Source organism: Somniosus microcephalus, chromosome 24 (assembly GCF_052327205.1).
Source record: "Somniosus microcephalus isolate GS21.2 chromosome 24, FLI_Smic_1.0, whole genome shotgun sequence".
Taxonomy (NCBI): domain Eukaryota; kingdom Metazoa; phylum Chordata; class Chondrichthyes; order Squaliformes; family Somniosidae; genus Somniosus; species Somniosus microcephalus.
Genome location: NC_141010.1, coordinates 33,648,007 through 33,673,377, shown reverse-complemented (window position 1 = coordinate 33,673,377; position 25,371 = coordinate 33,648,007). Strand labels below are relative to the sequence as shown.

Sequence of the window (25,371 nt, the reverse complement as noted above, 5' to 3'; positions counted from 1 at the left end):
TCAAGCAGTAAGACTGCAAAAGAAAATTAAGAGATTTTGAAGGCTCTTGATCAAGGCTCAAGTGATTTACAGATATCATTTGAGCATCTCAACTGCAGGCTTACTCCAAAACATTAATATAGAAAAAATATAAACATACTAATGTCACAAAAATGAAAATAATCTTGATTCAGCATAGTTCTTAAAATTATAATGGCTTAGGAAAAATGTTGGCATCACAATCAATGCAGAACAGTTGGTCACAATTCACAAGTAATTAAAATAAAAGCAGGAAGCCGGTTATATACCATTGAATGCTAAATAATAATTGTTACATTGCAGAATCTCTTTTCTTTCAACACACTTTATATAAACCCTTATACACCAAAATCCCACAAAAATCATGTATTTTTTCTCCTCCAGTGTTACATTATGTTATCTCTCCTGTCGACAGTGAGATACTGAGATATAGTTTCATGAACAAAGTACCACAGGGCTGATGGAATCCAAATTACCATTTTTCATATCGAAACCTTAGGCAATAAATGTCAGTAAGCAATTTGACAGGAGGGGAATGACACATACAGCAAGCATAACAAGTAATGCAGGAACCGCACCCGGAGCTTGAAGGTAACTAGCAGTCCAGAACCCTTTTCTGGAATCTCACACAACCTGGACATCCCCAAAGGTGAGTGAGCCAACTCCGAGCACAGCTACAAGCGGACACATCATCTTCCATTTGATTGGACACCACAGAGTCTCGCAGAGGGCAACAAACCAATCACAAGATTCCGTTCAATGTAAAAAGGCAGACTTGCATTTATATAGCACCTTTCACGACCACCAGCTTTACAGCCAATTAAAGCACAGCAAGCTCCCACAAACAGCAATGTGATAATGACCATATAAACTGTTTTAGTGATGTTGATTGAGGGATAAATATTGGCCAGGACACCTGCAATAACTCCCCTGCTCTTCTTCGAAATAGTGCCATAGGATCTTTTACGTCCACCCGAGAGAGCAAACGGAACCTCAGTTTAACATGTCATCTGAAAGATGGCGCCTTCGACAGTGCAGCACTCCCTCAGCACTGCGCTGGAGTGTCAGCATAGATTTTTCTGCTCAAGTCCCTGGAGCGGGACTTGAACCCACAACAAAGGTACTACCAACTGAGCCATGGCTGACTCGAGTGTAATCAAAGCCCTCAATATTACCAAACAGCCAATCGCCAGGGAAGCCTCGAAACTATCCTGAACCTCAACAGTGCACTGCTTCCAATGTGTACTCAACTAGCCCAATCTATTTTCCTGTAAGCACTGTGACAAAACTGTAATATCTAAACAAAACATGCGCACATACGCTTTTCTGAATTGAACAACAGCCTTGATCTGTTGAGATTAGTGAAATTTTGAACCAAGAAAACTAGAAGCTTCCATTTCTGCTAGCTTGTAATACAAACAGAAACTTTGCAACCCATCAGTTTTTAAATGGTTAGGTTTGATGTGCAACTAAAAAAACAAGCTAAAAACACACACAAGCACATTCAGCGGCAGAATTTGATACTACTTGCTAGTACAAAAAAATTAGAAAATGCTGCATGCGTCACTTTCAAAGACAATACAATGAGATGATTATTTTTACATTTCTGTAACTATAAAATTACACTCCAAATCAAAAATCTACTGAAAATATAGGATTCTTTAATTTGAATTCTAAGCTTCCTAGATACTATGCATACTAAAGAATTAAAATGAATTTTCTCTACCTCCACAGATCCCTACCATCAATTTACTGACCTCATTGAGCTGTTTTACGCCAATCCAACATTAAGTCTCTGTAATGCTTCAACAGTCTGCCAGGCTATCCATCTGTGCCAGTAAATAATGACAGCAATACGCTAGATACGGAATATTTCCTGTTCAACAGACAAAATGATTGGAATTTGAAAATTTAACATAAACAGTGTATGTAAACACTATCACACAATTGTCTGTAAAGAAATTATTTAAAATTTTTTTTGGTACCTTTATTAAAAAGGTACATTGAGTACCAACACATTTTCAAACTGCAGCATTTAAATGTAACCTATTGCAAAAATGAAGCTGAAGCCAATGCAAAATTATAGTTTTCCAACTATGGCCTGGAATTTGCAGTGGGTCATAACAGCGAACACTCTTCGTTCACTGTGATTACCCCTTTGAAACTGACAGCAACTTCAGGATATAGGGCATGCGCAGCCTAACGCGGAAATCCTGAAGTTGCGGTCAGTCATTCATTGCTGACACTGGCTGCGCTGTGCCCCTCCATAACTGGCAATCTGTGAAATCAGGGAAATTAGTGAAACTGACGAAAACCTGGGCTTTTCCGCGGTAATATCGCTGTTAAACACCCCATTAAAAGTTAAACCTTGTTGGATTAGGTTTTAAGTGTATTAACTGCTAAACAAATGGTACGGCCCAAAAGTTTTTTAATTTTGTGGAGTGTCAAATTTATCCATTAAAATAAAAAATTCCAATTTTTTAGAAACTTAAAAAAAAATTATATATTTTTTTTTAAAGTTTGTTCATATTTATTTCAGGTTTACCTTTTCCCCATGTGAGAGCCCCAATCTTTGTTTTGCTCTCTATAACATTAAAAAGTCAGGATAAAAGCAACTTCTTCACTTTCTGGTTCCCTGTGAGAATTCTGCATTGTGATTGGCTGCTTAGACAGCTTGGTGACGTCACAGCAGAGCACACTAGGGATTCCCCACTATACTACACTGATCTCAATTCAACGTCGAAAAAAAACGAACTTTGCCACTGAGATCGCGAGATCTTTGTGGGCAACTCTCTTCAGGGCTAGCGGCGAACACCTGTGCTTCGCCGCTCACAGTAAATTATGGGCCATTATGTTTTACATACAGGTACACTACCCTTTATCCGAACTTCCGAAAACTGAAACCCTCTAAAAACCGAAGGTTTTTTCGTTCAGCGTAAGTCGTGCGCACGACATGACCAGAGTGGCGCACGACCCCGACCCCCGCCGGCGACCCCCCGCCGACCCCAACCAACCCCCACCCCCGACCACCCCCCGTACGACATGACCAGAGTGGCGCACGACCCCGACCCCCGCCGCCAACCCCCCGCGGACCCCCGCCGACCCCCACCCCCGCCGACCCCCACCCCCGCCGACCCCCCGCCCCGACAAATTTCCCAGTCTTATAAAATACCTTCTGAAATCCGAAATTTTCCGAAAACCGAAACACGGCTGGTCCCGAGGTTTTCGGATAAAGGATAGTCTACCTGTACTATATGAGCATTGCAACTGAGCTTTACCTGCTTCATTAGTACTATAGGATATTCCAAGTTGTATGGTTGGCTTCTTACTTTCACATGCATAATTACTTGGTCAAATTGATCAAAAGAAACAAAATTTAAAATAAACATACAATCCAAAATTAAGCAATTTCACCATGAAGGATTTTGCTTCACAGGAATCTTTGAGGCTTGATAACTAAATAAACTCTATTTCCATTTCAACTGAAGCAGCAAGGAAAACCAGTAATCGAATTTGCTTAGCAACCGGCACAGAATGTCCCGTAACATTCTATAATTATATAACCAAAAGTACAAAAAGGCTGAAAACAATAGACCAATCAGCCCCATTAAATCCTGCCTCATCAGCAAGGCAATGCAACTTAATGCACTTCCCAACCTCTGGCTCTTGATGAAAGCAAAAGAAGAAAAAATTGCCAATTTTTGGAATAACTCATTAACTCCAATTCCTAAAGCAATCAGGTAAACGCCAGGAAGTCACAATTGGCCATGAGACATCACTGGACTCATACCCCTCTCTCAATACACGGTCATATAATCGTCACTGAAGAACTGGTCAAGTCCCTTGTTATTAGAACTATATCATGTGTCAGCTGTGGTTCAGTGGGCAGCACTCTCACCTGAGTCAGAAGGTTGTGGGTTCAAGACCCACTCCAGGGACTTGAGCACAGAAATCTAGGCTAACACTCCAGTGCAGTGCTGCGCTGTTGAAGGTGCCGTCTTTCGGATGAGACGTTAAATTGAGGCCCTGTCTGCTCTCTCAGGTGGACGTTAAAGATCACTTGGCACTATTTCAAAGAGCAAGGGGGTTATACCAAGTGTCCTGGCCAATATTTATCCCTCAGTCAACAGAACAAAAAAAAAGAGATTATCTGGTCATTATCACAGTGCCGTTTGTGGGAGCTTGCTGTGCGCCAACTGGCTGCCACGTATTCCTACATTACAACAGTAACTACACTCCAAAAGCACTTTGTTGGCTGTAAAGTGCTTTGAGACGTCTGGTGGTCATGAAAGGCGCTTTATAAATGCAAGTCTTTGTTTTTTTTATAGCATACTTACCAAATCCCCTGACAGTACACTTTAGACAAAGAAGCTGAAGAAATACTTTCAAACACCCAATCTGACTCTTGGCCCAAGTATTTTATTGGACGCCTTCTTGTCCGATCCTCGTCCATTTCAAATATCTTATTAGAATCCATTGTATTCAATCATTTTATAATCAGGGACATAGCATTGTCATGTTAAGTTGCATGATGCCCTCACTAAAGTTCAATCAATAGTGTACATGCGTTCCATAGCACAAGGATCGTAGAATCAAAAATAGCATGATTATACCTAACCCTCCATATTTTGCCTTTCCCTTTGCTCAGCATCCACTGTTAAATGCAAGATCCTGTGAGATGTTTTCCTGTGCACGAGGAGTGCTATAAAAACGAGACAGGCAGCTGCTTAGAGTGATGTGCATTTGACATTACAAAGTTACACGACTGGCTCCACATTGCTCTGTGGTCAGACAATCATGCAAGTACATGTAGTTCTGTTCTCCAGCATTCAAGGTTGATTTTTGCTAGCATCAAAAACTTTATGAATGAAGCAAGCAAGATTGTAAGAACATTTCAAAGTGGTCATAAGATATCTCTTACTTCACCTCGAATAGAATTTGCCTCCTAATCTGGGATCCCAGATTTTAATACCCAGAGATCCTCACAGCTTCAAAATACGAACACAACCAAAGCTCACAGAACTAATTGGAATACTTGCGGCCCAGTGAAACTCTATGATTTGCTCGCTCAAAATACCAAGTGCAATTTGAAGATTTCATGTGGAAACAATGAAAGAAACCGAAAAGGCGCAGGCAGTAGACACATTTATCTATCGTTGAATTGCTGAAAGCACCCTTGCCTTTACTGAAAAGTCTGGATTTTATTTTCACTAAAATATTAAATCGAGCTCTTTAGTTTTAGTCTATGCTTGATGATTAAAACGAATAGCTCATTTTTATTGGTGAGCTGCTTCCTGAAACTATTCTCCCTCATCAGCCCTCAGCCATTCTACTATTGAAACCACCAAGTTTATATTGTAGGGCAGTTTTACAGCAACCAGACCGACTTTAAAATAGCGCACGAGCAAGCTTGCACCTATGTAGCTGTTCGGAAATTGATATTTCTGATTATGCTTTCAAGTCAGTATCTTGCTCAATTGCTGAGGAAGGTTGGCTTAAGTCAGCAACACAGAGACCACTTTGTTCTTCATATTGAAGTGATCTTCAGGCATGTTTTCTGGTCACCTCTGCAAAAATGTTTATATTGCAGGCTGAAGCAGCAGTCAAGGGAGTAACCAAAAAAATCAGCAATATTTGTGGTGTGTGTTGCCATGGTAGTAAAAACAGCATTTACATCAGGAATTTGGAAGGGCAGTTGTGCCATCAAATGCAAACTGGTATAAATGGGGTATTGTACATAACTAAATCGCAGTAAAAAAAAGATAAATTAATTTTATTACAGGACAATGCCACAATTTCAAGTTCTTATAATGGCCCAGAAGGCATAAAAATTAGCATCTAACCAAATTAAATCTTACAATTTCAAAAGTATGATATACAATTACAGTACAGTATAAACTTTCCACTTATGACATGGCATTTTCTTTGCATCTATGATTATTGCTGGCAGAAATTGGCATTGCCTTTATGAAACTGTCGGTTACCACATTCTGCCATCAGTAAATACAACAAAATATTTCATCTCCCATTTACTTCTTGGCTCTCATTTTTAAATCTGGCTACTGCCAACAGCTCATCTAAAAGGCCTCTGATGGGTCAATACAAGTGTCAGCCTCCATTATGTGCTCCAAGTCCTGGAATGGGATTTGAGGATTTGAAGCTTCAACATTCCAACTCTTCTCACTGAGCCAAATGGACAGTGTAATATAATAAAATCTGGAAAACACTGCCATACTCTTTCTCCCACATTAACTTTGCTACCCGATACTCCAAATCATTTGGAACAGAAGATCCTTTGTGAAGTTATAGTTCTTGACGCGTACCACTTTCTCTCCCAAAATTCATGACACTTCAGCAAGAACGTTTTGCTGAAACTTTGTACCAATATAAAAATACGGTGTCACCATGTAAAACATCAAAGGCTTGCACACTCAACTCAGCATCCAAATAAATGTCACTTTCTGTAGATATACAATTGGTACCAAAGATGTGAAAAGATTACATGGCACTAATACTAAAGTACATCAATAAATGATCCGCTTCAAGGCCATGATGTTGGTCAGGAAATGATACTGCAGGAGGTAAGGGTGGGGGTGGAAGAAAGAATGACCACTTCAAGATGTAAATGCTTCTACCAGGAAGTTTGGTTTCAATTGAATGATACCTTTAAGGTGTATTTCCATTCCTTATTCTTGCTCCCAAAAGGAATTAAATCCAATTTTTCTGCATTAAACTCTCTTGACCACTTATCTACCCATTCTAGCCTGTTTAATGCCTCCTTTAGTCTCCTGCATTTTGCTACTCTCCCCAGTTTACATCAGTAAACTTTGGTTTCAGAGATCACTTTTATTTACTATGCAAGTAGAAGACTTGCATCTTATTCTGAAGTGTACCTTCAAATGTTATAGCATATAAACTCCAGATTGACAGTATATTAATATTTATTGCTAGCTTTAAGGTGTAAAATGTTCATCTTTTATTTAAACTTGGAAATGTTAATGTTCCAGAAGCTCTACTCTGACAGTCATTCAGGCCCAATAGAAAGCAAAAGGATATGTTGTAGACAGTTGAGCTGATCAATTTTATTGAGTTTCATTTTGAATACATTTTAGTTGGTCATGCAGGATTCATCCATTTCCCTCTCTCAAAGAGCAGACGTGTTAAAGACAAGCACCATAACCCTTGGTAATTGAACACGTTTAACAGAAAAACTACATTAAAATGCAGAAATCTTTACAATTAAAATTTTACTTTTGGGAAAAATAAAGTCAAATAAAATAAATGAAAATAGAAGCCAACTGACTGCGGATTTCAACAAGTGTGGTAAATGGTTTCAATTCAAACAAAATTTACTAATTTTAGCCAGTAACATACTTCAAAAATAAAACATTCATTTCAAGAGCTGGCATTGGCAACAAAATAATAATAATAATAATAATAATCAACTTTAGTGTCATTGTTAGTGCACAAGTGCAGTACAACGAAATGTAGGCTTGCGGCTCCCGAGAGTGTACATTTAGATTAAGACATTTAAACATTCAACATACATTTGGCTTGTAATACATTAACATAAACATAAACATAATAAAGTGCATTGGCAGATGTGCAGGCTTTAGAGTTTATTCGTGGAGTTCAGTAGGATGACAGCCCTGGGAAAAATGCTGTTCCTAAATCTGGTTGTTCGGGTGCGAATGCATCTGTAGCGTCTCCCAGATGGCAGGAGGGCGAACAGACTGTGGCTGGGGTGGGTAGGGTCTTTGATGATAGTCAGTGACCTCCGTAAACAGCGTTTCTGGTATATGTGCTCTATGGTCGGTAGCCGGGTGCCGGTAATGCGTTGGGCAGTTTTGACTACCCGCTGCAGGGCTTTCCGGTCATAGTAGCTACAGCTGCCATACCATACTGTGATACAGTTCGTCAGAATGCTCTCTATTGTGCAGCGGTAAAAGTTAGGAGGATCAGGGGTGACAGGTTACATCCCTTCAGCCTCCTTAGGAAATATAGGCGCTGCTGGGCCTTCACCAGAGAGGAGGTATTGAGGGACCAGGAGAGGTCTTCCGTGATGTGGACTCCGAGGAACTTAAAGCTGTCCACCCTTTCCACCACAGCCCCATTGATGTGGATGGGGGTGTGACTTCTGCCTTTAGACTTCCTGATGTCCACAATGATTTCTTTGGTTTTCTTGATGTTAAGGGCCAGGTTGTTATCGGCGCACCACTTCACGAGATGCTGGACCTCCTCCCTGTAGGCTGACTCATCGTTGTTGGCGATCTGGCCTACCACCGTGGTATCATCCGCAAACTTGATGATGGTGTTGGAACCATGAACAGCCGCACAGTCGTGGGTGAAGAGGGAGTAGAGGAGGGGGCTCAGCACACATCCTTGTGGGGCCCCCGTGTTCAGGGTCGGGGGGGGGGGGGGCGGGGAGGAGGAGGTGTGGTTACCTAATTTGACAGACTGGGGTCTGTTTGTTAGGAAGTCCAGGGTCCAGTTGCAGAGGGAAGTGTTCAGGCCAAGAGTGTGGAGTTTGGTGGCCAGCTTGTTGGGGACGATAGTGTTGAATGCTGAGCTGTAGTCTATGAACAGCATTCTGATGTAGGTCTCTTTACCATCTAAGTGATTCAGTGCAGAGTGTAGAGCAGTTGTGATTGCATCCTCCGTTGATCTGTTTGCACGATAGGCAAACTGGTGTTGGTCAAGAGAGGCGGGAACACTGGCTTTGATGTGAGCCAGGACCAGTCTCTCGAAACACTTCATTATGATGGGTGCGAGTGCGACAGGTCGATAGTCGTTCAGGCACGTCACAGCCGTTTGTTTTGGCACAGGAATAATGGTAGCGGTCTTGAAGCATGTAAAAATAGAAAATGTTGAAAACACTCAGCAGGTCATACAGCATCTGTGGAGAACAGACAAGTCCAACACTGCATAAGCCGTCTCTTTGTCGAGACGAGAAATTATTGCCAATGAATAGCGTTTAAAAAGAAACAGAACAAGAAGGGGGAGGCGGGAAAATGGCATGTAATGTGCTTAATGGAAGAACAGGAGATGGTTAAATGGCAGAAGTGATATTAGAATGGGACAATAAAAGGTATAATGAGAGAAATAAAAGACATACGAGGGTGTGAATACTAAGAGGTGGGGGGCAGATAGGTGGAAAGCAAAGCAGGCTCCAGCAGCCCAAGAGCTTGGTAGGAGAAAAAAAGCATGTCGACACTAAGGATGCAGACTATCTCGCCAGCACAGCATTCCGACAGATGGTCTCCACGCCAAGCACTAACTCGTCTTTCCCACCCATCCCCGGAAACATCAGTACACCCATCCCACATTGCCAGCACTTCTTGTCAAGAGAGAAAATGGGAGCTATAGTTAAGGTCTAAAACTTTTAAATTCAAAATTAAGTCCAGCGAGCTGCAAGGATAATGTCCTGTTACTCGAGCATGCACTGAGCTGCAGTAGAACACAGTCGGAGGCCAGAGTGGGATGGGAAATTGACATGGCAAGCGATAGGGAGCTCGGGGATCACATTTGCGGACAGAATGGAGATTTCAACAAAGCAGTCACCTAATCGGTGTTTGGTCTCCCCAATGTAGAATAGATAGCAGTGTGTGTGTGATGAGTATACTAGGTTGAAGGAAGTACACAAGAATTGCTGTCTCACCCAGGGACCCTGGATAGTGTGGGAGGTGGTGCATGGGCAGGTGTTGCATCTCCTGCACTTGCATGCAAAGGTGCCAGGGGAAGGAAAGCAGCTGGTAGGGGTGGTGGAAAAGTGAACCGAGGGGGTCACAGTGGGAACAGTCCCTTTAGAAAGCAGGGAAGAGAGGGGATGATGCGTTTGGTGGTGCAATCATGTTGGAGATAACAGAAATGGTGGATGATGATCGGTCAAATGCGGAGGCCGTTAGGGTAGATGATGAAAACAAGGGAGACCCCATCACACTTCTGAAAGGCCAGTGAAGAGGTGAGGAAAGAGCAGAAGCACTCAGTCAAGGTCCTGTCTACCATAGTTGAGGGGAATCCGGAACGGAGGACATTTCAGAAGCTCTGGTGTGGAAGGTGGCCTCATCAGAGCAGATGTGACAGAGACACTAGGAGTAAAAAAAAAAGTCCTTACAAAGTGGGAAGTATAAAAATCCAGGTAGTTGTGGGAGTCGGTGGGCTTATAATCATGTCAATGGAAAGCCCATGTCCAGAGATAGAGAAGCCCAGGAAGGGAAGGGAAGAATCAATATGCAAAGGTGAGGGAGGAATGGAAATTTGAAGCAAAATTATACTTCAAACCTTCAGTTCAAAATGAAATGATTAACTATTTACAAAGGACTTAGTCATGTATGAATGACAACATGAGTGAGAAAAGCCTCACATCATTGGTCTCTAAAAAGCCTATTCCCACTGTTGCCAAAAACTGCACACCTGCTGTGAAGGAATAAGCCATATTTCAAGAAATACACCATAATATGAATAGATTTCTGACATTATTAATACATGATACTGGGTTTAAAAATCTAAAGCCTCAGAGACATAAGCTGCAAACAGAAAACAGGCTTCTGAGATAAAGATCAGTTGATAACACAAGTTGTAAACACCACAAGCTTTGAAATGGGAATTGATTGTTAATGCTAATACAAAGGCCCGATTGAAATAGCAGTTTGGCGCGTCCGAAAGGTCTGCGGTTTGCAACCAACACAATGAATAGACCTAGTTTAAAGTGTTATAAGCTAACACTCAGTGAAACAGAAACAGAATATTTAAAAACCATGTGCCTTTGAAAAGATGACATCAAGTAAAAGAAACACCTGCTGGTCAAATAGTTTTTATGTTAAACTTGGAAGACAGGAAACATAAGATTAAATATGCAACCAATTACGATAGCTAGAAAACAAGTAAACACTCTGGTTAAAGTGGTTTTGATTTACATATAGTAAATATCATACCGACAGAACACTTCGAAGATATAACTTCAATAGATGCACCAAGCAATTACATTGTTTTTGTATTGAACTTGGAACACCACGGAGCCACAATGTCTGCAAATAACTAGTTAAGGTAGTTTTAGAATTGAATGGAAAATCTTTGATAAGAATGGCATCAAATAAAGACTACTGTCATTGTATTTATGGTGGTTTTTGGAACAGCTAAAGGTGGAGACATAATTATGCATGTAGCTAAATTGACAGTAAGATCAGAAAGCATTCAGAGAGAATGAATAAGACAATTAGCTTACATCAGCAGGAAACTTCAAAGAATATACCATTCAAAAAAGGGTATAAAAATAAGAGCTTTTCAAACAAAGTCAGAAGTCGCTGAACGGGCAAGCATTTCTCAACTTGAGGCACACTAAGTTTTTAACTTTGAGTCTCGGGTAATCAAGACATTTGATTTTGGTGGATGTTCTGGATATAGAAATAAGAAGTGTGGAAATGTAACGAAGTAAAGATTTGAGAATAAGGATCTCTGATAAGAAATGTAAGCTAATTGTTTTTGAACTGTTAATGTTGCGACTGACTCAACAACTGTTAAATGAATGTCGGCTCTTAAATAAAACTATATATTTTTAGAATTGTCTCAGAGTATTTCTGTATAAACTCGCGAACCCAATTTCTGTACACTCTTTGTAAGGAGTTGCAGAATTCAGGGGGGGGGGGGGTATTCCAGACCCTCATAATATCCGGAAGGTTACAGTCTAGTTAAACTTATTAAAACTGCTATCTGGAGGACGGTAATATCTTCAGGTCGTTCCTTTCCTTTAGGGAGAGATAGCCTGGACCTTTAGACCCAATTAAGCGTCTTATAGAATTCGGCTATCTCTAACTTTAGTTGAAGATGAACGTCTGGGGAGTACGCCTGATCTGGGGTAGCCCGAAAAGGGCTAGGACTTGTAATTATCCCTTCACTGCTTCCGCCACCTCTGGATTCAATTTCTCCAACGTCTTCTTTGCTGGTCTCCCCTCCTCCTCCAAATCATCTAGAACTCAGTTGTCCATATCCAATTCTGCACTACGTTCCATTCAGCCATCACCCACCATTCTTGCTGGTCTACCCTGACTCCCCATCCTTCAATGAACTGAATTTAAAATCCTCATCATCTCCAAATCACTCCATGGCCTCAGCCTGCCCTAACTGTGCAACCTCCTCCAGCCTCGCATCAGCACCCTTGGGTTCTCCGACTCTGGCCTTCTGTGCGGCCCATCTTAACCACCACCACTGATGGCAGGGCCTTTAGCTGCCTCAGCTCCACTTTCTTGAACATCCTCCTTCAACTCTGCCACCCTTAAAAGCCTTCTTCAAAATCTATCTTTTTGTGCAAGTTTTTAAGTTACCTCCCCTAACACACTCATCATAGTCCAGTGTAGGTTCCCTTCTCATTTTCCACTCTAAAGCATCTTGGGATGTTTTCTGCATTAGAGGTTACATAAATGCACATTTTTATTGGTAGCATGCCTCATGGTCACAATCCAAAAACTGAGTCAACTATATAACACAGTGGTCATAAAAATTAATTTTAGCCAGACTGTATTATCTCTTTCTACTGTGAAAAACCTGTTACATCACTCTTATAAAATCATTTTTTTTCCAAAATAAAAGTAGGTTGTGAAGCAAGCAGCTGCCACAGTTGAACCCAGTCATATTTAATTTGTAGGACAATTTGATTCAAAGCAGGTGCAAGATAAAAAATAGTGCATAATCCCCAGTGACACAATGCACTGCCCACCAGCTTTTACAACTTGCCGTTTTGGGCAGCAAAAAAGCCTAGGCCCACCGTGTGGCAGTAACAACATTTTGCATGGGCAAAAGCTGACTTAGGCTTTTTACCCCACACAAGAAGCTTTGTGGCAATACCACTTTGCTAATTTTATATTAGTCCCAATCTCCAATTCCGCAGAAGCAGTTCTTATGCAGACATCCCAGCTGATTGCACCTGTCTTGATGGGTTTACTGAAGAGCTTTCTTCGTGCACATCATGCATCACAATGTTGAATTTCCACTTTGTAATAACAATTTTCTTATCCTGGTGGCACAGAGAAACAGATGCAAGCTGTGGACTATGACTGCACAATTAGTGTGCAAGACCAACTGCTAAAGGTAGTCTTGTTTTCAAGTCATCTTGTAGCTTAGGAAGGTTTAAAGGACAACACACTACACTTTCAGAACAGATTTACTAAGACAGGAGTGCAACACCGCTTCCCCAAGGATCGTACAATGGGAAGGCTTAAAGCAAGACTCCCCCCATCCATGTAAGAAAATACATCCATACAATAAAACACATGCTCCCTTTCAGAAATATGGAAGGGCTTGACAGAAGTCAAGTCAGGAACCCACATTACCTTGGTAAGGAACTTCAACTAGTTTCAAGAATGCTCTATCGTAATATTAAGAAATATGGCATCTATGGTCAGTATATTGAACTCTTTCACCTTCCAAGTCAACATTATAGTAAACTGGGCAGCAATTTCAATCAACATATTTACATTGAGAAGTACGAACAGATTCAAAAGGTGAGTATATAGGGTTCAGTTCTCTTACAGCGGGGCAGTGAATATGGCCAAAGATTTGGTCTTCCTTCAATCTGCCTTGAGGGCAATTCATCCAAACTCCTGAAGGTAACAAGAGATTTGAGCAATGGATAATTTGCTGTCTACCGTGCAGACAGCAGATGGTGAATTTCTTCCAGTGTTGTTGATTAGTGTTTGAATTCGAGCTTGTGGCTGGCCTCCAGCAATAAGCCTCTCCCACTCAACAGCCAAGCTGTCGAGACATTTATTGAACTGAAGATTTCTGCTGTTTGCTTAAACCAGAACAGATTGCTCCTATATAAAAAGGTGGTGAAAATATTGAAGGTTAGCCAAACTACTTTGGGCTCTAGCCTATCGATATGACTGTCAGTGTCTGATGGAGGGCAAAGTCTCCTGAACCCACCTATCTCCAAGATGGGTTCCTCACCCAGTGAGAGACACAGGACATGGCAACACAAACTGCAACTGCTGTAATGAGACACCCACAAAGAAATATCCCTGCTCCTCCACCAATGTGTGGACTCGCAATCCAACCTATCGGAGATAGTGCTGCAAGAGATCATTTTCTTGTAATGTGTAAACAGCATGAACTTGCAGCTGCTGTCAACAAAAGTTTTAGCTGTTAAAGGGGCAGGCAACCAAAGTAAAACTTATCCTTGGCATTCGGGGGGGGGGGGGGGGGGGGGAAATACCCACAGTATGGAGAGGAACACAAATGAAATCAATCAGATACTGTTGGGCGGGGCAGGGGAAGAGAACACTGCAGAAAATGAACAAGTGTGTTCAAACACCAAATCCAATTTCTAGGTATGATACTGCCAAACCATTTTCCTTGCACTATTGGGCTACTGCAAAATGAAGGCAAGAGAGAAATTACTGCAGGCAGACAGCATATGGACACAATATTAGGTGCAAAAGGGATTATATAGCATTCAAAAAGTACAAAATGCCCTGACAACATAACCCAGTTGAATTTTCTAGTTAGGATCCAGTATCAGTTGCATAAAGAGTAATGGAAAAGAAAACATTAAAAAAAAAGTTACCCAAGTCACTTCACCATCCTAAATGTCGTAACATCCTTAAATAGAATACTCACCATCACAACCTAAAACTGAAGCACCCCTCTAACAAAAGTTAGTTGACAACCACATTAAACAGTTTCACTGCCAACTAAATGCATCATTTTTTGATTAATCAGAAAGAACTGCTGCTCCATTGTATGTTTGAGAACAGCAGCTACACGAGCAATTAACGAAGACTGCAACAGAAAGAGTTTACAGTTAGATTTTAAACTGCATATCTTTTAAAGGGTCAAAACTCATTCCCTTTGTAATTTAAGCAATACTACTTCTTTGCCAAATTCATCGCTGGTAATGCATACAAATGTAAATATATCAATTGGCATGAGAGTCTGAAGTGAAAGTAAGCAGTTGAAAAAGGAGACAACAGGGAATGAGAATGTTTTAAGTAGTTGCTATTTTGAATATAATCAGTCTCCCATGGAAGGATTTCAATGTAAACAAAGATTGAGGATTTTTGGGCCCAGATTCAATACACTGAATCTATGGAAAGCAAGATAAAACCTTCAACAGCAAGACTCAACAAAGGTAAATTAAATTCAGGGTTTTATACATGGAGTACTGAATATAAAACCAAATGGTGCTGATTTTTTTTTTATTGTTTAGGCCACGGTGCTTTATTATCCCTTTTGCACGCACTTCTGGGTACATCATAGGGAGGATATTATAGTCATGGAAAGGGTAGAACAAAGATTCACTTGGATTATACCAACAATGAGAGGTTGTAGTTATGAAGAAATACTCAAATAATGTGTGGGAAATTTCACATTTGGACTTATGTTAATGAGTTTATTCAGAAACTTGGGCGCAATTTCACAATGGCCAGGCAGGCGCAATTTGACGATTGCACCCCCCGCAGAAAGTCAAGGCCTTTAAATGATACATAAAGGTAAACCCAAAGCACTACTTCAAGGTAAACCTCAACAGTAGAAGGCATAGCAAACAGCCACATTTAGAATCAATGATGAAGTTCTTCTTTCATGCAGAGTGATCAATACTTGGAATGGACTTCTAGGTAGGATAGTGGGGAGAATAAAGCTTGTAGTCGTTTAAAGGCACTTAAATTATGTTAATGTAGTTGGTGGCTGACGTATAGATCCCATTCAACCAATGGCATTAATGAAGGTAAACAGAACTGATTTTGCATATACAGAGCACTGAAGATAAGAATTTTTGCTAGGTCGCCTGCTCTGCCAAACAGTCAGAACTTGAGAGGCTGTCCAAATGCAATTCGGTATGTCTGGGGTTACTGACATGATGCAAATCCCTGAACATGGCACATATTACCTTTTACTGATGTTATGATGTCATTACGACACAAAGCTGGGTGGGAGTGTGTGCTGTGAGGAGGATGCCGAGAAACTCCAGTATGATTTGGACAGGTTGGGTGATTGGGCAGAAGCATGGCAGATGCAGTATAATGTGGATAAATGTGAGGTTATCCACTTTGGTGGCAAAAACAGGAAGGCAGATTATCTGAATGGCAATAGATTGGGAGAAGGGGAAGTGCAACGAGACCTGGGTGTCCAGTCGCTGAAGGTAAGCATGCAGGTGCAGCAGGCGGTTAAGAAGGCAAATGGTATGTTGGCCTTTGTAGCGAGAGGGTTCGAGTACAGGAACAAGGATGTCTTGCTGCAGTTGTACAGGGCCTTGGTGAGACCACACCCTGAGTATTGTGTGCAGGTTTGGTCGCCTTATCTGAGGAAGGATGTTCTTGCCATGGAGGGAGTGCAGCGAAGATTCGCCAGACTGATACCTGGGATGGCAGGAATGACGTATGAGGAGAGATTGGGTCGATTAGGCTTATACTCGCTGGAGTTTAGAAGAATGAGAGGGGATCGCATTGAAACATAAAATTCTAACAGGACTAGACAGGCTAGATGCAGGAAGGATGCTCCCGATGGCCGGGGGAGTCCAGAACCAGGGGTCACAGTCTAAGGATAAGGGGTAAGCCATTTAGGACAGAGATGAGGAGGAATTTCTTCACCCAGAGAGTGGTGAATCTGTGAAACTCTCTGCCACAGAAGGCAGTGGAGGCCAATTCATTAAATATATTCAAGGAGGAGTTAGATATATTTCTTAAGGCTAAAGGGATCAAGGGCTATGGGGAGAAGGCAGGGACAGGGTACTGAATTTGGATGGTCAGCCATGATCTCATTGAATGGCGGAGCAGGCTCAAGGGGCCGAATGGCCTACTCCTGCTCCTATCTTCTAGGTTTCTATTACCATGCCCATGTGTAGTGATTGAAGTGCCACATTCAGTCATGTATGGATTCACTGCATTTCTAATGCGGAATTGTTCTAGAGATCAATTTCATTTCTAAGCATAAATGTGAGAATGCAGGGCACTTAGTTCACTGTCCAATATTGCAAACTACAATATAAACACATCTTAAAATACAGTTGGATGCTGCAGGTTTGGATGGGAACTGGTAAGAAAAACTTTTTTCTGGATGGATGAGCCAAGATGGGTCAAATTGCCTTTCTTGACACTTACCTTGGGATTAATTACAAGAGACTTCCTGTTGTGACTTGGAATGTATATATTAAAATGTCGCCAATGAGAGTTGGAAAGATAGCTAAACATGTTGAGGTGTTATTATTGTGTGGGTTGTGGAGGGGGTGGGAGGGCAATAGGTAAAAATTATGCTTATTTTCCAGTTGTTTAGGTCCTGGGCATGGTCAGATGTGGGTCTTAAGGATGTTCGAAAGGCTGATATTTAGAACTATTTAGTAGACGAGAATCATATATGTATAACTTCAAGTGTAGCCATTGACCAAATAATATTACAGTACCCATAATTATTCCTGGGTAACTAAAAAGCTAAGACTTGTTCAGAATGCAGCTGCGGGGTCAGCCAAACGTAGTTTTGACTAAGTTCTGATAAACAGCCAGAGACTGCGAGTGAAGGTTAAATTGCTAAAAAAAAAACATATGATGCTAAATAGAAATTAGAATTCGCTTACCAAAACTAATTGCAACGACATTTTAAAAATAATTAGCATAAGGAGATAAAATGAGAGCGATCATGGAAGTTAAGGTATTTATCTGGTAGGTTAAAGTGAGATAGTTTGGATACCTCAAGACTAGTGAAACAGCGCTGATATGGGCCCTTGGTATAAAGGCCTTGTACCAGGGAAGCTAGAAATGAAAGAGATAAAGTAAATTCCAATGGGGTGAAAAACTATAAACAAGATTAACACTAAACATGGCAAAGTTGGTGGAAAAATACTGGAAAGGTGGGATGCTACCTTAATCTGAGTGACAATGGTATTTTGACCATTAAAACCAATTAAAAAAGGTGATTTTGTTAAAGACCATATACGGACACTAGTCAAGCCAACTTTTGATAAAGGGTTAAAACCTCAATACTCAAAGAACAACTTTGCACAGACGTACTGCGAGAACAAAGGAACAGACTTAAGATGACATCATCTGTGTCCGAGAGGTTCCAGAGACCTAGGACTGCGAGCTACTCGTTAATATTAGGCGATAGTTTTAAGTATATTACGCTGTATGCTTAATAAATCTTGATCTATTGCTCAAACATACTGGCTGCTGCTTATTGGTGTCTTGTCCAAGAACTCAGATCATTAAGATCTTACAAGGAGGATCTGAAAGGACAAGAGGGAGGTGGAGAGGTTGAGGAGTTTAGAGAAGGAATTCCAGGCTGTGGGGCCTAGGTGGCTGAAGGCAGGGGGGGGGGGGGGCGGGGGAGAGAACGGGTGATGCACAAGAGGCCGGAGTCAGAGGAATGCAGAGTTCACGGAGGATACTGGCACCCTGGAGGAGATTACAGAAATGGGGAGGGATGAGGTCATAGATGGATTTGAACACAAGAATGATCATTTTAAATGAGGTGGAGGACCAGCAGCCAATGTAGGTAAGAGTATACATGGGCAATGGGCTAGTGGGACCTTGTGTGGGATAGGATATAGGCAGCAGAGTTTTGAATGAGCTGAAATTTAGTGAGGGTGGAGGGTTGGTGGCCAGCCAAGACAGCATTCAAGTAATTCAATCCGGCTGTGACAAAAGCATGGATGAGGGTTTCAGTAGCAAATGAGGAGGTGGGGCTCAGGCAAACAATGTTGAAGAAGTGGAAGTAAGTGGTCTTTATGATGGAGAGGAATAAGAGGTCAGGAGTTCAACTTGGTCAAGCAGGATGCGGAGGTTGCGAACAGTCTGGTTCAGCTTGAAACAGTAACCAGGGAGGTGAATGGAGTCTGTGGGGGGAACCAAAGACAATGGTTTTGATCTTCCCAATGTTTAGCTACAGGAAACCGCAGTTCATCCAACAATGGATGTCAGACAAGCTGATCCCATGTCTGCAGATAATGGGACCAAGCGGAGGCATGTAAACGAGGAAGAGGAGGGGGGGGCCAAGGATGGATCCTTGGGGGACTCCCGATGCAATGACACAGCAGTGGGATGAGTAGCTGTAGATAGACATGCTCTGGCTAGGGTTACAAAGGTGAGAGTAGAACTTAGCAAGGTAATCTCACCAAGTTGGACAACGGAAGAGTGTTGTGGTTCTCTATTTCAAAGGCTGCAGAGAGACAAAGGAGGGTAAGGAAGCAATGTACATCACCGTCACAGACAATGAAGTTAGTAACTTTGTTTAGGGCTACTCTCAGACACCATTTAACAAAACTAATCGAGGTGGCTAACTTGTACAGCGCTGACAGAAACCCTCCAAAGGGTTGGCCCAAAATGTAATCATGCAGCAGGGACTCCATCTTTTCCTGGTAGTTCCTGGCCAGACAATGAACACAAGAAAATACATTCTACTGTCTGCAAGCATAGAATCAGCTTCTGTGTATGCTGGTGGCACCTAGCTCTACCTCTTCAACACTTCTCTCAATCCCACAACAATCTTCATGTTGTCAGATTCCTTAACCAACAACATGTCAAGTGAGAGTTAAAACTTCTGTCAGTTGAACATAGTTTTGGGCACCTACCGTAAACTCCTCTCCCTTGCCACTGATGCCACTTCCCACCTTTCCCCCCAACCCCAGCTACTTGCTCAGGCTGAATAAAGCCAGGCATAATTTCAGTGTCATGTTCAACCCATAACTTAGCTTCATATCCACAACCCCGCAATCACCAAAATTATTTACTTCTGCCTCTGTCCTTTCAACATTGAAAGTCTTACGCATTTTTTTGTCACCGCAAAACTCAATTACTTCAAACTTTCTCTTTGCTGGCTTCCCATTATTAACCCTCCATAAACTCCAACTTGTCCAAAACACATCTGCCTGCATTCCAGCCCACATTAAGCCCCAATCACCTATCATCTCTGTCACCTGCAGAACCTCACCAGCTCCCCGTTTGCCAGAACATCCAATCTCCTGCAGTCTTATATCCCCTATTGCAAACTTTGGTCCTCTATCTCTGACTCCATCTCTGTTCAGCCCCCTTTCTTAACCCTCACCATTGGTGACACAACTTCAGCCCTGCTCTCTGGTGCTCAACAACTCTGGCACCTACTTCTCCATCTTCCTCGGAAAACCTTCTCATGATCGATTTGTTTTTGACCTAGGCTTCGATCACTTCTTCTAACCTTTCCCCCCAAGGCTAAGCAACCATTCCTCTTATTTTTCCGTAACACACCTTGGGACATTTTGCAAGTAAAAAAACAAAAGCAAGTAGTTCTTGCTTAAATGAGCTCTGCCTAGTGATGGGTTTACACAAGGTCCCGCCCCCACATATGAAAACAAAATTGCCTACACTGGCAAATTATTCCAGTTCTAGCTACAGTGAACAATCAAAACTCTGAATTGCAACAATGTGAATCTTCTTTTCAATGAAACAAAGATGAAGCAGCAGATTAAATTTCAGCACCACAATTTTCTGAGACAAGTGAAATTCAGATACAATTTTGGCAACCAAGGATAACTGCCCTAAATGCCAAATAAGATGATCATCCATGCTTAACTTTTACTGGGAGCACAAAACTAAAAGATAGGATCACAAAGAGATGCATTCTGTTGTTCCATGAGCTAATTATGTTTAGTGATGGGTTTACCTAAAGTTCCCCCATGTCGGGGGTGGGGGTGGGGGTGGGGTGGTTTAGAGGGTGGGTGTGGGGTGGTTTAGAGGGAGAAAGAAATAGAGGGTTATGCTGATAAGAGTTAATGAGGAAAGACAGGAGGAGGCTCGAGTGGAGCATAAACGCTGGCATGGACTGGTTGGGCCGAATGGCCTGTTTCTGTGCTGTATATCCCGATGTAATCCTACGCATTCTAGTACCAAAGAAATGTCTTCTACCGGCTAGTTTCATAAGGCAACTTTGTTTCTCCTCTAGCAAAACCTTACATAATTTTGAAGACTTCGATTAGGTCACCCCTAAGTCTTCTCTTTTCAAGAGAAGAGACCCAGCCTGTTCATCCTTTCCTCATAGGTATACCCTCGCATTTCTGGTATCATCCTTGTAAATCTTCTCTGCACCCTCTCCAGTGCCTCTATATCCTTTTTGTAATATGGCGACCAGAATTGTACACAGTACTCCAAGTGTGGTCTAACCAAGGTTCGATACAAGTTTAGCATAACTTCTCTACTTTTTAATTCTATCCCTCTTCCTCTAGAAATAAACACTAATGCTTGTTTTTTTTTTTAAATAGCTTTGTTAACCTGTGTCGCTACTTTTAGTGATTTGTGTGATTGTACTCCCAATATCCTTTTGCTCTTCTACCCCATTTAGATTCGTATTTTCCAAGTAATATGTGACCTCTCTATTTTTCTTACCAAAATATAATACCTCACATTTATCGGTGTTGAAATTCATTTGCCAATTATATGCCCATTCTGCAAGTTTATTAATGTCGTCTTGTAATTTGTTGCAGTCCTCCTCAGTATTGACTATCCCCCCCACCCCCCAAATGTGGTGACATCCACAAATTTAGAAATTGTTTTTGATAGTAGATATATGGAACAGATTTCTAAGAAAACTACATAATGCTTTGTCAATAAACTTCTTTAATTAAAATGAGAGCTGGATGAATTGTTAAAAATCAGACTGAAGCAGTATTAACACTTAACAGCATACATGATTTTTTTAATTCTTCTACAGCATACATAAGCTTTTTTGTTCTTCGAAAGAGTAGTTACAACACACTGATGTGGGCAAACACGTTCGACTGGGAAACAAAGGAAAAATCATCTTTCAAGATGTTTTGAAATGTCACCACCTCAGATGTATCCATTTGCGGCCAAGCCCACTTCCATCCAGTAGGGCCTGCCCCACCCTTGATTAGTTTGTTTATTTGAAAAGGCACTTTGGAAATAAGTTAAATGCAACCCCTCAAGGCTTGAAGGAAAGGATGCTCCTTAGCAGAATAAAGATGACACTACACGGTACATAATCTTTCTTTTACAAATCACATCCTCCACTGGAGAATAATTAAGGAACATTTAGTACTAGGAGTAGGGAAATCCTTAAGGGAAAATGCAAACTACAGTCACTAGGATAGACTTGCCAATTGATGGGCCTTCAATAACCACAAAACTAGAAGTTATAGACTTAAACAAGTTGGCTTTTAATCACTAAGATCAGAGCTAACATCTCAACACGCCGACTGGTTCACAGGAATGAGTCATACAGATCCTGGGAACTTTATGTAAGAGAAGTCAGGGGCGGAGCCAAGACCTGGAACCTCCCAGGTTAATCGGGAAAGAGGAAGTGAAACTATACACAGTGGGGGAGGGTAATATACATGAATGCAAAACGAATACAGGATCAAGACAAACAGATTTCATTACACCAATGTTGTTTCTTCCACAGCAGTTTAAACACTAACGCTTGATTGAAATACATATATAGGTTATTCCACACAGTTCCTTATTGTCATTAGAACACAAGAAATAGGAGCAGCAGTAGGCCATTCCTGCTCCGCCATTCAATAAAATGATGGCTGATCTTCTGCCTCAACTCCATTCACTGGCCCTATCGCCATATCCCTTGATGCCTTTACCAGTCAGAAATCTATCGACTTCTGTTTTGAATATACCCAATGACTGAGCCTCCACAGCCCTCTGGGGTAGAGAATTCCAAAGATTCACCACCCTCTGTGTAAAGAAATTTCTTCTCATCTCAGTCCTGAATGGCCTACCCTTTATCTTGAGGTTGTGGCCCCTGGTTCTAGACTCCCCAGCCAAGGGAAACATTCTCCCAGCATCCATCCTATCAAGCCCTGTAATAATTTTGTATGCTTCAATGAGATCCCCTCTCATTCTTCTGAATTCAAGAGAATACAGGCCTAGTTTACTCAATCTCTTCTCATAAGACAGACCCGCCATCCCAGGAATCAATCTCGTGAACCTTCATTGCACTCCCTCTATGGCAAGTATATCCTTCCTTAGGTAAGGAGACCAAAATTGTACACAATACTCCAGGTGTGGTCTCACCAAGGCCCTATATAATTGGAGTAAGACTTCTTTACTCCTGTACTCAAATCTTCTTGTAATGAAGGCCAGCATACGATTTGCCTTCTTAATGGCTTGCTACACCTGCACATTCACTTTCAGTGACTCATGTACAGGAAACTTTCGATTTACCGGCACCTAAATAACCGGAAATCTCGGTTAACCGGCAAAATTCAGGAGTAGGTTCAGTTAAGTTTTACTTCATATTGTACTTGCCTTCCTCGATCTGTTGCTGTGCAAGGGTGTGGCTGCAGCTGTTGCTAAGCTACAGAGACGCTTGGAACTTGTGGCCATTGTTCTGCACCTGTTGCTAAGCAACAGGGTTTGTTGCTTTATACGGAGCTCTCAGCTCTCCGTATCTTTTACTATAGCTCTCGGTTATCTGGAATTTTTGATGAACCGACACCACGTTGGTCCCGTATAAAAAAGTTTCCTGTACAAGGACACCCAGGTCCCTTTGAGCATCTGCATTCCCCAATCTTTCACCATTTAGGAAATACTCTGCCATTAAAGTGGATAACTTCACATTTATCCACATTATAGTCCATCTGCCATGTTCTCGTCCACTCACTAAGCCTGTCGAGATCCCCTTGAAGCCCTCTTCACAACTGACACTGCCACCTAGCTTTGTATCATCAGCAAATTTGGAAGTGTTATATTTAGTCCTCTCATCTAAATCATTGATATAGATTGTGAATAGCTGGGGTCCAAGCACCGATCCTTTCAGTACCCCACTAGTTACAGCCTGCCATCCTGAAAAAGACCCGTTTATCCCTACTCTTTGTTTTCTGTCTGTTAACCAATTCTCAAACCATGCTAGTATATTACCCACAATTCCATGTGCCCTAATTTTGTTCACCAACTTCTTGTGTGGGACCTTATCGAAGGCCTTCTGAAAATCCAGATACACCACATCTACCGGTTCCCCTTTGTCTACTCCACTAGTTACATCCTCAAAGAACTCCAATAGGGTTGTCAAACAGGATTTCCCTTTCATAAATCCATGTTGACTCTGCCTAATCTTACTATTAGTTTTTAAGTGCCCAGTTATTGCATCCTTTATAATAGGTTCCAGCATTTTCCCAACTACTGATGTGTGGCCAACAGGTCTGTAGTTCCCCGTTTTCTCTCTCCCTCCTTTATTAAATAGCGGGGTGACATGTGCTATCCTCCAATCTGCAGGAACCGTTGCAGAATCAATAGAATTTTGGAAGATGACAACCAATGCGTCCACTATCCCAATGGCCACCTCTTTCAAAACCCTAGGATGTATGTCATCCGGTCCTTAAGATTTATCGACTTTTAGTCCCATTAATTTTGCTAGTACTGTTTTTTTTACTAACAATTTCTTTAAGTTCCTCATTCTCGCCACACCCTTGGTTTTCTCATATTTCTGGGAGGTTTTTTTGTGTCTTCCTCCGTGAAGACAGAAACAAAGTATGCATTTAATTTCTCTGCCATTTCCTCATTCCCCATTATAAATTCTCCTGTCTCTGACTGTAAAGGACCTACATTTACCTTCGCCAGTCTTTTCCTTTTCACATACCTATAGAAGCTTTTACAATCCATTTTTATATTTTTCATCATCTGTGGGCTTCTGTTTCTGGGATGCCAGGAGCCAGTAGTGAAGCAGGTGGAGAGGTCCTCCAATGACCCAAAGGGTTTCTTGCCAACAAGGTGGGATAATGCAACTTGAGTGGCTTACCAAGAACTTTGGAGCACAGTTTAAGTGTCAATAAATGGTGGGCATGTTCTAATTTCATGTCCTTGATGATTCTGAATCAAAGGAAATCCATGTGTTTACTTTTTTCCATATTCTTCGGCAACCCAAATAAACAAATATTCTTTCTTCTGCTTTTAATTTTCAAGGTTGATTTTCGTTCATTGTATTCTTTATCCCTTTTTTCAAGTCATATAATCCAGCCCAGTACAATATACCCAAAACCTCAAAATGGTACTGTATCTAAATTTTCATAAGTTTTAATCAAACACAATATACTTCATTCAGATATCTTCAAGTACAGCTTTGCCCCTTGCATTCTACAAAGCTCAACAACCTGCAACATTTCAGCTCCACTAACATTGTTTTTAGCGAGGGGTTTATGGAGCAAGTCTGTTGTGAGGAGTTTATAGAGCATGTCTTTCTTTTCCAGAATAAATTTCTTCCCAGATAACTAAGTAAGGGAAATCCACTCAAAAAATACTTTGGTATCAATTAAACACTATGCAAGAATGGAGGAGCTCCAGCAACATCTAGCCACCTAACCCAAACCATCACCTGACTCACATCCATAGCATTCAGTATTTCTACATAGTTTAATAGATCCAGCCACCACTG

At 41.4% G+C, this 25,371-nt stretch overlaps 1 protein-coding gene across 2 annotated transcripts in view; it reads right to left on the bottom strand.

Moving 5' to 3' along the window:
- LOC147101207 (signal transducer and activator of transcription 5B-like) overlaps positions 1-25,371 on the bottom strand; it is a 178,383-nt gene that overhangs the window by 114,120 nt on the left and 38,892 nt on the right. The window contains exon 2 of one of the 2 annotated variants that reach the window (XM_085966454.1): positions 1,776-1,894. The exons of the other annotated variant lie outside the window; for it this stretch is intronic. The gene's annotated coding sequence lies outside the window, so the exon portion shown is untranslated. The remainder of the gene's footprint in view (positions 1-1,775; positions 1,895-25,371) is intronic. 2 annotated transcript variants of the gene reach the window in all.